General features: G+C 42.9%; 1 protein-coding gene across 4 annotated transcripts in view; it reads right to left on the minus strand.

Annotated features, from left to right (window-relative positions):
- LOC104371354 (nipped-B-like protein) overlaps window positions 1-8,146 on the minus strand; it is a 215,448-nt gene extending 207,302 nt beyond the window's left edge. For all 4 annotated transcript variants that reach the window (XM_086630241.1, XM_086630242.1, XM_086630238.1 and 1 more), the window contains exon 1: window positions 7,733-8,146. The gene's annotated coding sequence lies outside the window, so the exon portion shown is untranslated. The remainder of the gene's footprint in view (window positions 1-7,732) is intronic.
- Between the last annotated feature and the right edge of the window lie 7,465 nt (window positions 8,147-15,611).

Raw genomic sequence — 15,611 nt, forward strand, 5'->3', positions numbered from 1 at the left:
AAAATGTAGGCCCTCTCCAGAAGGAAACGGGGGACCTGGCTAACCAGGATATGGAGAAGGCTGAGGTGCTCAATGACGTCTTTGCCTCAGTCTTCACTGGCAAGAGCTCCAGCTGCACAGCCCAAGCCACAGAAGGCAAAGGCAGGGACTGGGAGAATGAAGAACCGCCCACTGTAGGAGAAGATCAGGTTCGAGACCATCTAAAGAACCTGAAGGTGGACAAGTCCATGGGACCTGATGAGGTGCATCCGCAGGGTCCTCAGGGAACTGGCAGATGAAGTTGCTAAGCCACTATCCATCATATTTCAGAAGTCGTGGCAGTCTGGTGAAGTTCCCACTGACTGGAAAAGGGAAAACATAGCCCCCATCTTTCAAAAGGGAAAAAAAAGAAGACCCAGGGAACCACAGGCCAGTCAGTCTCATCTCTGTGCCTGGCAAGATCATGGAGAAGATCCTCCTGGCGACTATGCTAAGGCACATGGAAAACAAGGAGGTGATTGGGGACAGCCAACATGGCTTCACTAAGGGCAAATCCTGCCTGACTAATTTGGTGGCCTTCTATGATGAGGTTACAGCATTGATGGATAGGGGAAGAGCAACTGACATTGTCAAATGCTTTGGATAAGTCCAGGTAGATGCTGTCCCACACGACATCCTTGTCTCTAAACTGGAGAGACATGGATTTGATGGATGGACCACTCGGTAGATAAGGAATTGGCTAGATGGTCGCACTCAAATGATTGTGGTCAATGGTTCAATGTCCAAGTGGAGGCCAGTGACGAGTGGTGTTCCTCAGGGATCAGTACTGGGGCTGGTGCTATTTAACATCTTTGTTGGAGACATGGACAGTGGGATTGAGTGCACCCTCAGCAAGTCTGCAGATGACACCAAGCTGTGTGGTGGACATGCTGGAGGGAAGGGATGCCATCCAGAGGGACCTTGACAGGCTTGAGAGGTGGGCCTGTGAGAACCTCATGAAGTTCAACAAGGCCAAGTGCAAGGTCCTGCACGTGGGTCAGGACAATCCCAAGCACAAGTACAGGCTGGGCGGAGAATGGATTGAGAGCAGCCCTGAGGAAAAGGACTTGGGAGTGCTGGTGGATGAGAAGCTCAACATGAGCCGGCAATGTGCGCTGGCAGCCCAGAAAGCCAACCGTGTCCTGGGCTGCATCCAAAGCCGCGTGGGCAGCAGGTCAAGGGAGGTGACTGGAACGGGTTTCCCAGAGAAGTTGTAGATGCCCCATCCCTGGAAGTGTTCAAGGCCAAGTTGGATGAGGCTTTGGGTAACCTGGTATAGTGGAGGGTTTCCCTGCCCGTGGCAGGGGGGTTGGAACTAGATGATCTTTGAGGTCCCTTCCAACCCAAATCATTCTATGATTCTATGTCAAATTACACAAGATTTATAAGTAATTTTCAAAGTCACCATTTGACTCAGTTTCAGTTTTCCATCTGTAAAATGGAAATAATATTTTACAGATGTGCAAAAAAAAAAAACCTCTAATGTTTGTGAAGTGCAGATATGTATTTTGAGATAATTCCTACAAATGAATAGGTGAAAACACTTCAGCATTCATGAAAGTTTTGGATGGTATACAGCAGGTAATAAGGCAGTAGGCTGCACACTTAATGACAAAGAAAAACAAGTATATAAACTAAGTTATAACAGTATACCAGTTAGTTACGATTTCCCATGCACTGTATGAGGTATTGAATTGGGGTCACAAGGGTAAGTAATGTAGTTCAAGGCCCAGCATATGGAGAAGGGGATTGGATTACATTTGTTTCTGCAATCTTAGTCTGCTGTTTCCTTATCTGAGTCGCTGACTTTGTAGCCTAACTTTTTTTAAAGTGTTCCTGTAAAATGCATTGCATGTCTACACGTACACTCTCCTGAAAAAAAACAAGTGCTTCAAATCAAGCCACAGCAATAATCTGAAAAATCAAAATATCTACCCATACAAAGAATTTTGAGATCCCTAATTGGGAAACCACTTAGAACCAACTGATACACATACTAGAAGTCATAAAAAATAAAGTTTCTAGAATTTTTTTCTGACTTAAAGAGTTTAACATGAAAAATGCTCTTCAACGTGGTTTTTTTTTTTCCTAGTTATTCATGTGAACCAAGTAGTCACCTTCAAGTACGATACCAACAACTGTGTTCAATTTTACTGGAATCCCTTTTAGTTTCTACATACAGTTGGGCCAAAATACTTTCTCCCCTCCCTTTTGCTAGTGAGATTTTTCTATAGTGAACAGTAGAGACAGGAAGTGAGACACAAATCATAGGTCCTACACAATCTCCTCACTCCTGGGGTGCAGCAGATGTCAATATAAAGCACTTCTCTCTCACAAAATTTGGGGGTCAGGATCAGCTACAAAGAAGTATACATGTAACACTAATAAAATAAAAACACAAATATAGATTATTATACTAAAGATTTTTAGACTACGAGCCTTTAACAATTGTCATTTCAAAAGGAATCCCTTTTTCGGTTATTAAAAAAGATCATTAGTATATAGGGTTATACAATAATATACACATATCACCAATTTCAAGCATTTTCTTGTAGATATCTCTGTGCAACTGAATGCTCGTTACTAACCTGTACTACTTCTAATAAAGGCATATGAAAGGCAAGATTGAAAATAAGCAGTATCATATTGAAATGGACAGGTTTTTTTCAAGTGTTAAATATTTCTAGTTACGTATTTTGCTACACTAAATAGCTGTTCTAACACTGGATGATCCACCACACACCTACCAGACACTAAACTCTAAAGTTATCACAACTCTCATTTTTCCAATTAAGTAAGTTCATAATTGCTGTCAAAATGTCCACACATTGATGAATATTATATACTCCTCTAGAATAATTCCTAGAAAGCATAAATTTCTGAATGTGAAGACTTAATTTCTTTCCTATGTCTAGATATTCAGAATAGAAGTATATTTTTTCCTTCTAGTTACTAGCAATTGTCTACTAACTTTGCATTTCTTCTGCAATAGTTATGAAGTAAATGTTAATATAAATTTAATATCATGACTTTAACACTTTGTAATTGTCGTGGTTTAACCCAGCTGACAACTAAATCCCACACAGCTGCTCACTCACTCTCCCCCATCCCCTGGGGAATAGGGAAGACAATTAAAGAGGAAAAGAGAAGGAGACCCGTGGGTTGAGATAAGAAAAAAATAATAATAATAACCATAAAAAAATAATAATAACAACCGTATCCTGGGCTGCATCCAAAGAAGCGTGGGCAGCAGGTCGAGGGAGGTGATTCTGCCCCTCTATTCTGCTCTCGTGAGACCACCCGGAATACTGCATTCAGCTCTGGAGTCACCAACACAAGAAGGACATGGAGCTGCTGGAGCAGGTCCAGAGGAGGCCATGAAGATGATCCAAGGGCTGGAGCACCTCTGCTATGAAGACAGGCTGAGAGAGTTGGGGCTGTTCAGCCTGGAGAAGAGAAAGCTCTGGGGTGATCTTATAGCAACTTTCCAGTACTTAAAGGGGGCCTACAGGAAAGCTGGAGAGGGACTTTTTACAAGGACATGTACTGATAGAACAAGGGACAATGCCTTTAAACTGAAAGAGGGCAGATTTAGATTGGATATAAGGAAGAAATTCTTCACTCTGAGGGTGGTGAGGCACTGGAACAGGCTGCACAGAGAAGTTGTAGATGTCCCATTCCTGGAAGTGTTCAAGGCCAGGTTGGATGAGGCTTTGGGCAACCTGGTGTAGTGGAGGGTGTCCCTGCCCATGGCAGGGGGGTTGGAACTAGATGATCTTTGAGGTCCCTTCCAACCCAAACCATTCTATAATTCTATAAAGTAATAATGATAAAATAATAAATAATAATTTTTTATATATACACACTAATAATATATACAAAACGAGCAATGCACACTCACCACCCAGTGACAAACACTCATCCTGTCCCAGCAAGCAATCCTAAAACAGATAAGTCCACTGACACCCCAATCCTGGATGAGTGAGTGGCCCAAAAACCAAGCGAAAGAGAGAGAGAACTCAGAATGAGAGTCCAAGAAGACACTGAGAGTCTGTCCGTCCCCCAGAAGAGAGAATGATTCCAACTTCCCAGTCAACTCTCATCTATATATTGGGCATGACATTACATGATAAGGAACATTCCATTGGTCAATTTGGCCCTCAATTCTAAAGCTAAATTCAAATCATAAGTTAGTAATTGTAGGCCCTCTGTCCCGGCCATGCTTCCCCCAGTCTATTGTGCTTCTGCACACTGGCAAAACATGGGAAGCTGAAAGGTCCTTAATGTCTTGGCACCAACTATAAACATCAGTGCGCTATCAAAGTTCTTCTCATAGCAAATCCCATACTAGATTCAAAACACAGCACTATTCTAGCTACTAAAAAGTAAAACTAAATCTGTCCCAGTCAAAACCAGGACTGTAATATAATACACACATATAAGTACCACACTTACCACTAAACACACATAAAATTGCAATAGGAAACCTGTTATACCATTTCTGGCTCAAAGCAATTCACACTTTGACTAGTTTTCATCTAGTATCCTTCGAAATATAGTTTATTTATATTAGAAAAGAATATATACATGAAGCATTTAGGATTAAGGCTATATTACCTTAATCGTCATATAAACACAACAAAAAAAAAAATAGTCATTTCCTTGGGTTAGAACCATTTATTGCCTTGATTCAGCAAGAAGAGTCATATGAACATTAATGTACATGCAAACATGCAATGAAGTTGCACTGGGGTACATGTACTCTCATGTAGAACAGGAATATGCAAGTGGTTTTAGTGGTATAATTTTGCTTCTCTGATCCTGTTGTTTCTCCTAAATCAAAATTTAAACATTTCAAGTGCAAAAAAATAATTCTTTTAGTGATATGTTTTTAAAAAAGTACAAAAATAGCTTTAAAAGATAGTAAAAGGCTAAAATAAATAAATAAATAAAGATCTGTACACAAAGAAAAATTCAAAATGCACAAGGTAGCCAAAACCATAAAATAAAAGATATGAAAATATTTTCCTCTTTCAGTTAAAATAATTGTTACAACTAACACCTCGAGAATAATTAATTTTGTATTTCTATAACATGAATAAAATAACTACATCCTCCTTAAGCAGCTAGTTCTTGTGATAAACAGCAGACCAGTATAAACTCCTAACACTAGGGAAAAAGGAGTATGAAAGCAACAATCCTGCTTCCAACACACACGCTTTTAAATGTGCTAAAAATATAATTGAAATCAAAAATAAGTCATCTTATAAACATTTCCACATTAAGTATTTCTGTATGCTAAATATATTTTTCTGAGATAAAGAAATTTACAACTACAGAAACTGTGATAATGCAACTAATTCTGAATTAACCACATATGGCTCAGAAGAACAAAACAAGAAAATCTCATTACAAACTGCAAATAGGCAGTATCTTACATTTCCCTCTATAAATACGCCTATTTTTCATACCAGAAAAGTGCATGCTTTCTGATTTAAAAAAAAAAAATAATAAAATAAAAGAAGAGACTGCCGTAAACGCAACTCTGGCAAGATAAACTCGACAGGAACTACATAACTACAGTAGCTCATTTCCTGCTCTTATCTGGTATGTTTATAGCAAAATCACTTTAAATGAGAAATAAGTCAGAAAAGTTCACTACTGTTAGCTTAACAAACCCATTTTTGTTAAAATGAGAGCTATTTGAAACAGATGAGAAAAGAAACACTAGAGCTCATATCGCTTCCCGATGATGAAAACTACCTGAGAACTACAACTACACTTCTGCACAGTCCTTTCTTTCCTGTAAAGCAGTTACACTCGGTCTCTACTGACCAAAAGAAAACAGCAATTCAGCTACACACAGAGACAGTCTAGACAGACAGACAAGAGACAACTAGTGGCTCCCTCTGCAATTCACAAAGTTTAAAAATAAAAGGCTGCTTTTTTGAAGCGTAAATGGTTTCTCTCCACGCACATAGGCCTGAGGCCCTGTTGCAGTGTCTAACAGGACCAGGCAGCACAAAGACAGGAATGGAGGGAGGGAGGGAGGAATGGAGGGAGGGAGGGAGGCCGGGATTGGGGCTCAGCAGGATCTTCAAGCTTTTTAAAATTCAAACTGCTCCCTGACCAATACAAATCACGGACACACTACTGACTACTACACGAATTTACAGCATTAAAAACATGCCTTCTACGTGACAGCTATATTAACTTCACCCTTTTAAACATGTATCAGGGCATTCAGAGACACAACAGCACAGTTTATAAGACTCTAAACACAATATACCAGAAACTTACTTCATTAGATACATTAACCATTTATTATTACAACAGATCTGCCTGAACAACTAAAAAAACCTGCTGAAAAAAAGACAAATTATATAATGTTGATACTTGTTTGCCATTTACAAATTTTCTTTCTATATGCAAGATGAAACTTGGTATCTAAAAATTTCCCTCAATTATGTAATTTCTGTAGGAGTATTTTTATTAGTTCATAGGGTGTTTGTTTTAAATCTACCTCAGTTTTTAATAACACTCTCAATACCACACAGTAAGTCCAAGATCTACTTTACTGTAAATTAGCTACCGTTTATAAATAGACCTGACACTTAATCAACCATCATTTACAAAACACATTTGACCTGTTAAAATGACACTTGATTACATATTCAAACATCATGGACACAAACAGCCAATAACAACCTGAGGATCTCAAAGCGATATGGCCTGAAAAGAAAGGATGACACTTTTTAAGCGTTCCTCACTTTTCACTTAATTAAATTTACTCTTGATTCTCAAGTACTTAGAGTAAAATCTCATCTTCACCTTGGCCCCTAAAATGTCATAAACGTAGAACTTTACACACACCTCTCATTTTCTGTTTGTTAAGAGTATAAAATAGTATTTAATCTGAATTTAGTACATAGTCCTGTAACATACACAGCACATAAACACTAAGATTGTGTAGAATACCTGACACGATATGCTTGTCTAGCTGTATTTCCTGGGTCTGCTGGTGCCTGTGTTGTGTCAATCATCCTACAAGTGCTGTTTTTATGCTATAAATATACTAAGTGATTAACACTCTAATCAATCACTACGTTAGAGATTAAACCCCTGCACATTATAAATCGATGTACATTCGACCTTTTGAATGTTCAGAATAGAGTTGGTTAGAAGAAGAAGGCAATAGCGAAGAGAGATAATATTTTTGTTCCGGGGTATTTACATTGTCTCTCATCCCCTATTCCTCTGCTTACTCCTTCCCTACTTCAGAGGGCTGTCTGTGCTAGGACCTTCCTTCCTTGCCCTGGTGAAGTCGTAAATACGACAAAAGGATCAGTGCACGTTTGCGGCTAATTATATTGTTTCCTCCTCCTGCTCTTCTCCGGGCTGAGGCCTGTCACTGAGAAGCCGCTTCGCCTTTTTAATCCCTGAGCTCGAGTAAAGGCGCTGGCCGGCGGGCCTGCGCTCTCCACCAGGCCTAGGCCTCCCGGCAGCCCGGGAGGAACCAATCTCCTCCGCCAAACCCGAGCGAGCAGAAAGGAGGGCTACGAAATAAACATCTCCGGTTGCCACTTATTCCCCTCTACCCCGGATAACAGCTAATCCCCTCTGCTCCCGGCAGTGCTGGGCCGCCGGGGCTGGGAGGCCCGGCCCGCTGCTGGAGAGGGCAGGGAGGGGAAGGGGAGACAAGGAGGGGGATTACCTGAGCAAATCGGCGTCTGAATCCAACGAGAATCCGAGAGAGGGGGAGAGAAATCCGCCCCCTCCCTCCTCAGAGGAGCTGCCGCCGCTGCTAGGCCGCCGCCGCCGCGGAGCAGGAGGAGGAGGGGAGATAATATAACAACAATAATCCGGGCCGGGAAGGGGGCTGGCTCCTCTTCCGTCTCCTCCTCAGTGCAGCGAACATGTAGAGCCGGGGAGTGAGCGGCCGAGGCAAATCCCTTCCCCCTGAGCCTGCTTCACAACATCAACCCGAGCCGGGCAGAACCGAACCGGTTCCGAGACACACTCCGAGCCGCAGGGGGATGGCTGGGGGCAGCTGCCAAGAGGCCGCCGCCACTCCCTCTGTATACGCGAATGCAGGAGGGTGGGGAAGGTGGCAGCCTGGGCACAGTGAGTCGGTACAGAGCAGGGGGTGGGGGGTAGGGGAGAAGAGGAGGGGAAAGGAAAGGAAAGGAAAGGAAAGGAAAGGATAGGATAGGATAGGATAGGATCGGATCCTGTGCGTGTGTGTCTCTCGCTCCTTCTCAGAACAAAATGCCGACCGGAAGTGCAGCTGCAGGAACGACTCCCTCCACCGGCGCCAAACACCAACAGTCTCACCCTTTCCTCCGCTGCCTTTTTCTCACTCAACTAGGGTCGCTTCCGTCGCTGCTACTGCGCTGCTCCACGCCGCTCCCCTTCCAGCTCCGCTACAGCAGGAGTGACTTCCTCCGCTTTGCCTCGCCTGGCAGCGGCGTGACTCTCTCCCCTTCCTCACCCCTTCAGCTGCTGTCTGAGTTTCTTTTCCCTCCTGGTGTGCGGAACAAGACCGAAGTTTACGCTTAGGCCTGCGCTGAGAGGAAAGCAGCCAGTGATTTGTGATGAAGTGACTGTTGAAAAAAACACACGTTTTGGGTTTTATTTTTGCCTTCCTTAAGTATGGTGGGGAGGAGGACTGCAAAATGCCACCTCGCAGGAGGCAGACTCAAAAAGGCGTCTTAAAACGAACTCACAAAGGTCCATGTCGTCGTCCTCGCCCCAGTGGATGAGATATGTCAAACCAGGGACACTTGCTAGAGTTACTGTTATTCATGTCCGTCTCTGTGGATGTAAATAAGCCGCATCGCAGGAACTGAAGCACCCGATGCTGAAAGCATTGCCGGGGCGAGGAATTTCCAGGTAGACTTACCGAACTGGAGCAGTTTTTAAAAACAACCTTTTTGGACTAGCACAGAGGAAAATGCTGATGTTCAGATGAAGGACCACCACCACCAGATCTACTGGAAATATTTTAATTGTGAGTTGTGAAGGAGCGTTTGGTGAAAGAGAATCTCCTAGTCTGAAAAATTTTCTGGTTTTCCTCTGTACAGGTAAAACTGTGAATAATCATAGAACGAGATAATAGCATTTATATCTGATGAATTAACTATGTCTTTTCCTACTCATGTTGTTTTGTTCCTCAGTACTTGGACAAAAATCCTTTGATTTTTAGAGGAAGCCTTCCGTGTCTGCGGACTTCAGGATTCAGCCATACAGTTGGACACAGCTAACTAACTATCCTGTGATATATAAACACACCCTTTCAGCCCTGGATGGATGTTATTTGCATAAAGGGATAACATCTTACACTAAATGCACTTGAATCTTTCCAAGTCTTAGGATTTCCTGAATAATGCTCTGTCTTTAATACAGATTTAAAATGCCTCTCAAGCTTAAAAAACTATAAAATTCATAATGTTGGATGAATCAAACTTTGTTTTACAAGTGTATGTGTTTTTGTTTGAAAGTACAGAAATGAAGATGCATTGGAGAATATGGTTATTCAATACCGGAAATACTAATATCTAATGAGTACATGTTCATGTAAGTTTAATGGAGACAGAGTAAACTGGACTCTGAAAGAAATGTATTATATACCTTTCTTCCAAGTTAATATAAAAGGTCCCAATCCTATAATCGTTTTTTCATTCACAACTTCAAGTTATCCATTTGAAATAAAGAGAAATAATTGGTGTAGTAAATGAAGCATGTTCATAAGTCTTTCTGCTTAATTTAATACACTGAAACTCTTTAAGGGGGAAAATATTTCTCTTCTTGTTCTGGTAACAAACTAAAGTTTAATAAACTACCTATTTAGAGTTCACATACATATATGTGGACATATACACCTATGAATTCAATGGAAAATGTGGTTGCCCAGAGAGGTTGTAGATGCCCCATCCCTGGAAGTGTTCAAGGCCAGGTTGGATGAGGCTTTGGGCAACCTGGTGTAGTGGAGGGTGTCCCTGCCCATGGCAGGGGGGTTGGAACTGGATGATCTTGGAGGTCCCTTCCTACCCAAACCATTCTGTGATTCTAAAATGACAAACTTGACCCAGGAATACCACTTCAATCTATTTCTATCTGATTCTTACAAATTCATGTTGATGGAGTCTTTATGTGATTTTAGTAACTTCTTTATGTAACAATTTTTCTTAATTAGTCATTTAGTGGGTAAATAAAATGTAAATACTGAAATTTTGCTTTTAAAATGCCAGGTGTCTTCTATATCAAATATGGTTTAGCCAGTATAAACATCATAGTAAGACACAACACCTATTTGACTACTTGGTTTCTGTTGGAATTTTCCAATGAGAATGTCACTGGACCATTTTATGTTTTTTAAATCCCGTTCAAATAAGAGAATTTGTAGAAATGGCTATTTTCTGAGTACTATGATATGATTACCTGCACAAGAAAATAACTAATTTAAGTCATTAGTTCTTTTAGAAAGTGGTGTTATAACACACACAAGAAAATCAGGATTTTTTTTTCATTAAAGAAAATTAAATACTTCAATATGTTTTATTCAATAAGAATCACCTCCCTCGACCTGTTGCCCATGCTTCTTTGGATGCAGCCCAGGACACGGTTGGCTTTCTGGGCTGCCAGCGCACATTGCCAGCTCATGTTGTGTCGATCACCAGCCTGGGCTGCAGCTCCAAGGATGTCGTTGCATCTTCCACAGCCAGGAGGAAATGGCCCACTTTTTGTAGGCAGGGTCTAAACCTTAGTTAGTTACATTCAATTCAAGCCAGCTAGGTAATAATAATTGGATGCCATAATTCCCCCTTTTTGTTTTACAGTTTTTTGTTTTCAAGAAGGCTTTACAGTGAACAGAGACCCAGTTCATTCATTCCAACTCCAGCTCACTTCCCTCTTTTGGGATTGGGGCTTTACCTTCTTTACCGAAGGACTCTCGCTCCAGCTCTTTTGGCTCTGGCTCAGGAGTCGGAGTCACAGTCTTCACGGTCTCTTGTGTTCATATCACATCAGGGTCACCAGTTGTTGCTCACCAGCCTGGGCTGCGGCTCCAAGGATGTCATTGCATTTTCCACAGCCAGGAAGAAATAGCCCACCTTTTAGAGGCAGGGTCTAAACCTTAGTTAATTAGTTTAGTTAATTACATTCAATTCAAGCCAGCTGGGTAATAATAATTGAATGCCATAATGTTGAGCTTCTCATCAACCAGCACTCCCAAGTACTTTTCCTCAGGGCTGCTCTCAACCCATTCTCCACTCAATCTGTACTTGTGCTTGGGATTGCCCCGACCCACATGCAGGACCTTGCACTTGGCCTTGTTGAACTTCATGAGGTTCTCACAGGCTCATCTCTCCAGCCTGTCAAGGTCCCTCTGGATGGCATCCCTTCCCTTCAGTGTGTCCACCACACCACACAGCTTGGTGTCATCTGCAAACTTGCTGAGGGTGCACTCAATCCCACTGTCCGTGTCTCCAACAAAGATGTTAAATAGTACTGACCCCAGAGGAACACCACTCATCACTGGCCTCCACTTGGACATTGAACTGTTAACGAAGATGTCATGTGGGACAGTATCACAGTGTTAAATGCTTTGGACAAGTCCAGATAGACAATGTCAGTTGCTCTTCCCCTATCCATCAACAATGTAACCTCATGATAGAAAGCCACCAAATTAGTCAGGCAGGATTTGCCCTTAGTGAAGCCATGTTGGCTGTCACCAATCACCTCCTTATTTTCCATGTACCTTAGCATAGTCACCAGGAGGATCTGCTCCATGATCTTGCCGGGCACAGAGGTGAGACTGACTGGCCTGTAATTCCCTGGGTCTTTTTTTTTTTCCCTTTTTAAAGATGGGGGCTATGTTTCCCCTCTTCCAATCATCAGGAACTTCACCAGATTGCCACAACTCCTCAAACATGATGGATAGTGGCTTAGCAACTTCATCTGCCAGTTCCCTCAGGACCCTAAGGATGCACCTCATCAGGTCCCATGGACTTGTCCACCTTCAAGTTCTTTAGATGGTCTTGAACCTGATCTTCTCCTACAGTGGGCAGTTCTTCATTCTCCCAGTCCCTGCCTTTGCCTTCTGTGACTTGGGCTGTGCAGCTGGAGCTCTTGCCAGTGCAGACTGAGGCAAAGTCATCATTGAGAACCTCAGCCTTCTCCATATCCTGGGTAACCAGGTCCCCCGTTTCCTTCTGGAGAGAGCCTACATTTTCCCTAGATCTCTTTTTATCACTGACATATCTATAGAAGTTTTTCTTGTTGCCCTTGATGTCCCTGGCCAGATTTAACTCTCTCAGGGCTTTAGCTTTCCTAACCTGAGCTGTGGTTGCTCAGACAATTGCTCTGTATTCTTCCCAGGCTATCTGTCCTTGCTTCCATCCTCTGTAGGCTTCATTTTGTGTCCAAGTTGGTCCAGGAGCTCCTTGTTCACCCATGTAGGTCTCCTAGTGTTCCTACCCAACTTCTTGTTTGTTGGGATGTTTCGCAACGAGAAGGCTTCAGGCTATAGCTCCAAAGCAGGCCAGTGTACCTCCAGCACTCAAGAGGAAAATGCCCTGCTTCTAACAGAAACAGCCCCACCTTCTAGGAGGAAATGCCCTACCTTAAATAATTACAAGTCACATGGTTCACCAGATGGGTCAAGGCTATTGGTCACTTGACCATCCACCTCCCAGAGTGATTGGCTGAATGCTACAGCACCTGTTTCAAAACAACTTTCCCAGTGTAACAAGCTACAGGTGTTTCTCAGCCAGACTGCATGGGGAAAGAACTTTCACAGGATGCTGCAACAGCTGGAAAATTTCTCCACAATTCCCCCTTTTTGTTTAAGACCAATTTAAGGTGGGCAGAGAGATTGTCCAGCAATGCCATGGGAGACACATCTAGCAAGCCCAGTTATACATTCCATCATTAATTCCAAATAGCCTTAAGGGCTCTAACATTCTGACTCCATAAGAAACTTAAAGTTCAGTCTCTACTTGTGGATGGACCAGGCTGATGGTCGACATTTCTGTCATTATCTTCATCAAAAGGATCATTCGATTGATGATCCGCATTCTGGCCATCATTTGAAGGTTGCCTTTTTTGCTTCTGGTGCCGCAGGTCAGGGCGAACGCATCTTGTGGGTAGCCATCGTACCCCAGTATCTGTGGAAACGCAAGCATACCCACAACCCCAAGCAATAAGCTCATACGGGCCTTCCCACTTCTTAGTGAGTAGGTCCCGTACCCAGACTTTCGCTCGAGGCAGGTGCGTCTCGCCTGAAGACTGCAACGAAAAAAAATGATTCAGAATAACAGGATTATTTGAATTTAGTGGTACCATAAAATGGTTAATTGTATATAACGCTTTCTCTAGGCGACTCTGTGGGGTTTTTCCATGCATTCCCCCTTTTTTGTTTATCTAAAACACACTTCAGAGTGCCATGAGCGCATTCAACAATGGCTTGGCCAGTAGGAGAATGCGGAATACCCAAAGTATGATTTACACCCCATAGGTGTAAAAACTGCCGTGTGTCTTCTGTGAGACATAGGCCGGGCCATTATCGGTTTTCACAGAAAAAGGCACGCCCAAGACCGCAAAAGCGAGTTTCCAACGGGCAATGACATCGTGACCTTTCTCCCCAGTATGAACAGACGCCCACATAGCTGAGGAGAAAGTGTCAATAGACACGTGCACATACTTTCACCTGCCAAATTCAGGAACATGCATTATATCCATCTGCCAAAGCTGCAAGGCTTTTAGGCCTCTGGGGTTTACCCCCGATGGCAGAGGTGCAGCAAGTCCATGACAGTCAGCACAAGCACTGACAATGTCCTGAGCCTCAGTGGGCGTTAAGTGGAACTGCTTCTGCAGGGTATGCGCACTTTGATAGAAGAAACTATTTGATGCCTTGGCTTGCGCAATTTTATCAGGCTGAGGCGCTACCCACGCAGGGTTCACTAGCATGTCAGCCCTGGCATTGCCTTCTGTTATAAAACCTGGCAAGTTGGTATGACTATGAATATGCAGAATATAATATGGGTGAACTCGAGCTTGAATAGCATACCATAAAGTTTTCAATAGTGAAAACAGAGCCGCATTATTTACTTCTTTCAGAAGCGAACAATCTAAGCATTGGGTTATATCCACTACATAAGCGGAATTGGTGACCAAATTCAAAGGTACCTGCGAGAACCGTTGAAAGGCCATGGCAACAGCCCTTAGTTCAACCAACTGGGCTGAGCCTGACTCATGGCCTTCCAGCACCTGCCACTCAGATTCCTCCTTCCAGGTAACAATAGCTTTCCCAGTTTTCCCGGACCCGTCAGTGAAGACGGTGGGTCCTTGTACTGGCACTCGGCTATTTTTTGGCCACAAGGTAAAGCTTGTCGATTTTGCCAATTGAAGCAATTTATGGCTAGGCAGATAAGCAATTTGTCCCGAGATATTTTCCAGCGCACTTTGCAGAGGAGCACTGTTAGTAAGGCTCCACTCAAAGTATTCCTGCTGTACTGGAAGAACAATTGTTGCAGAATCTGCTGCCATCAATTGTAAACACCGCTGACGGCATTTGATTATCAGACAAGCAATTAATTCAAATAATGTGGGTGCTGTCTTTTTTGGCTAACGTGGCAAAAAGACCCATTCCAGAATATGCAAGGGGTCAGGCCACTGTTTATTCCACTGGCCAATGATACCTGTAGGATGAAAATCTGGAGTGGTAATGAAAACAGTGATATCAATGGAGGGATCCACTCGATAAACCTGACAAGCAGAAATGGCCTGTTGAACCTCCTCCAGTGCTCATCGCACTTCAGGAGTCAATTTTCGAGGTGAATTCAACTCAGGGTCCCCCTTTAAAATATTAAAAAGCGGGGAAAGCTGTGCCGTGGTTAGCCCTAGATAGGGACGTAACCAATTGATGATACCCAGCAATTTCTGAGCATCATTCAAGGTCTTAATAGAACCCAAGAATTGCACCTCTTGGTGTTGTATAGTTTGATCCAGAATTGTGACTCCTAAATATCTCCAAGGAGGATGCTGTTGAACTTTCTCCAGAGCCACTTGCAATCCATAAGAATGCAGAGCAGCGAGCAGCCGAGGCTGTATCCTCAGCAGCTCGTCCTGGGTGGATGCTGCCACCAGGATATCATCCATGTAATGGTAGCAGTATGCCTCAGGAAACTGCTCACAGATTCCGGACAAAGCTTGAGCAACGTACCATTGACAGATAGTTGGGCTGTTCTTTATGCCGAGGTAGGACCTTGCATTGATATCTCTTCGCGGGTTCAGCATTGTTAACCGCAGGCACAGTAAAGGCGAACTTTGGTTTGTCATCAGGATGTAAGGGGATTGTGAAAAAACAGTCCTTCAAATCAATGATCAGGATTTCCCACTCTTCTGTAATCATGGTAGGTGAGGGCATACCAGGCTGCAAAGCCCCCATACTTTCCATAACTGCATTGATTTTTCGGAGATCCTGCAACAATCTCCATTTTCCTGATTTTTTCTTAATTACAAAGACAGGAGTGTTCCAGGGACTAGTGGAAGGCTCAAGGTGTCCCTGTTGTAATTGTTCCTGAACTAACTGA

Source organism: Tauraco erythrolophus, chromosome W (assembly GCF_009769465.1).
Source record: "Tauraco erythrolophus isolate bTauEry1 chromosome W, bTauEry1.pri, whole genome shotgun sequence".
Taxonomy (NCBI): domain Eukaryota; kingdom Metazoa; phylum Chordata; class Aves; order Musophagiformes; family Musophagidae; genus Tauraco; species Tauraco erythrolophus.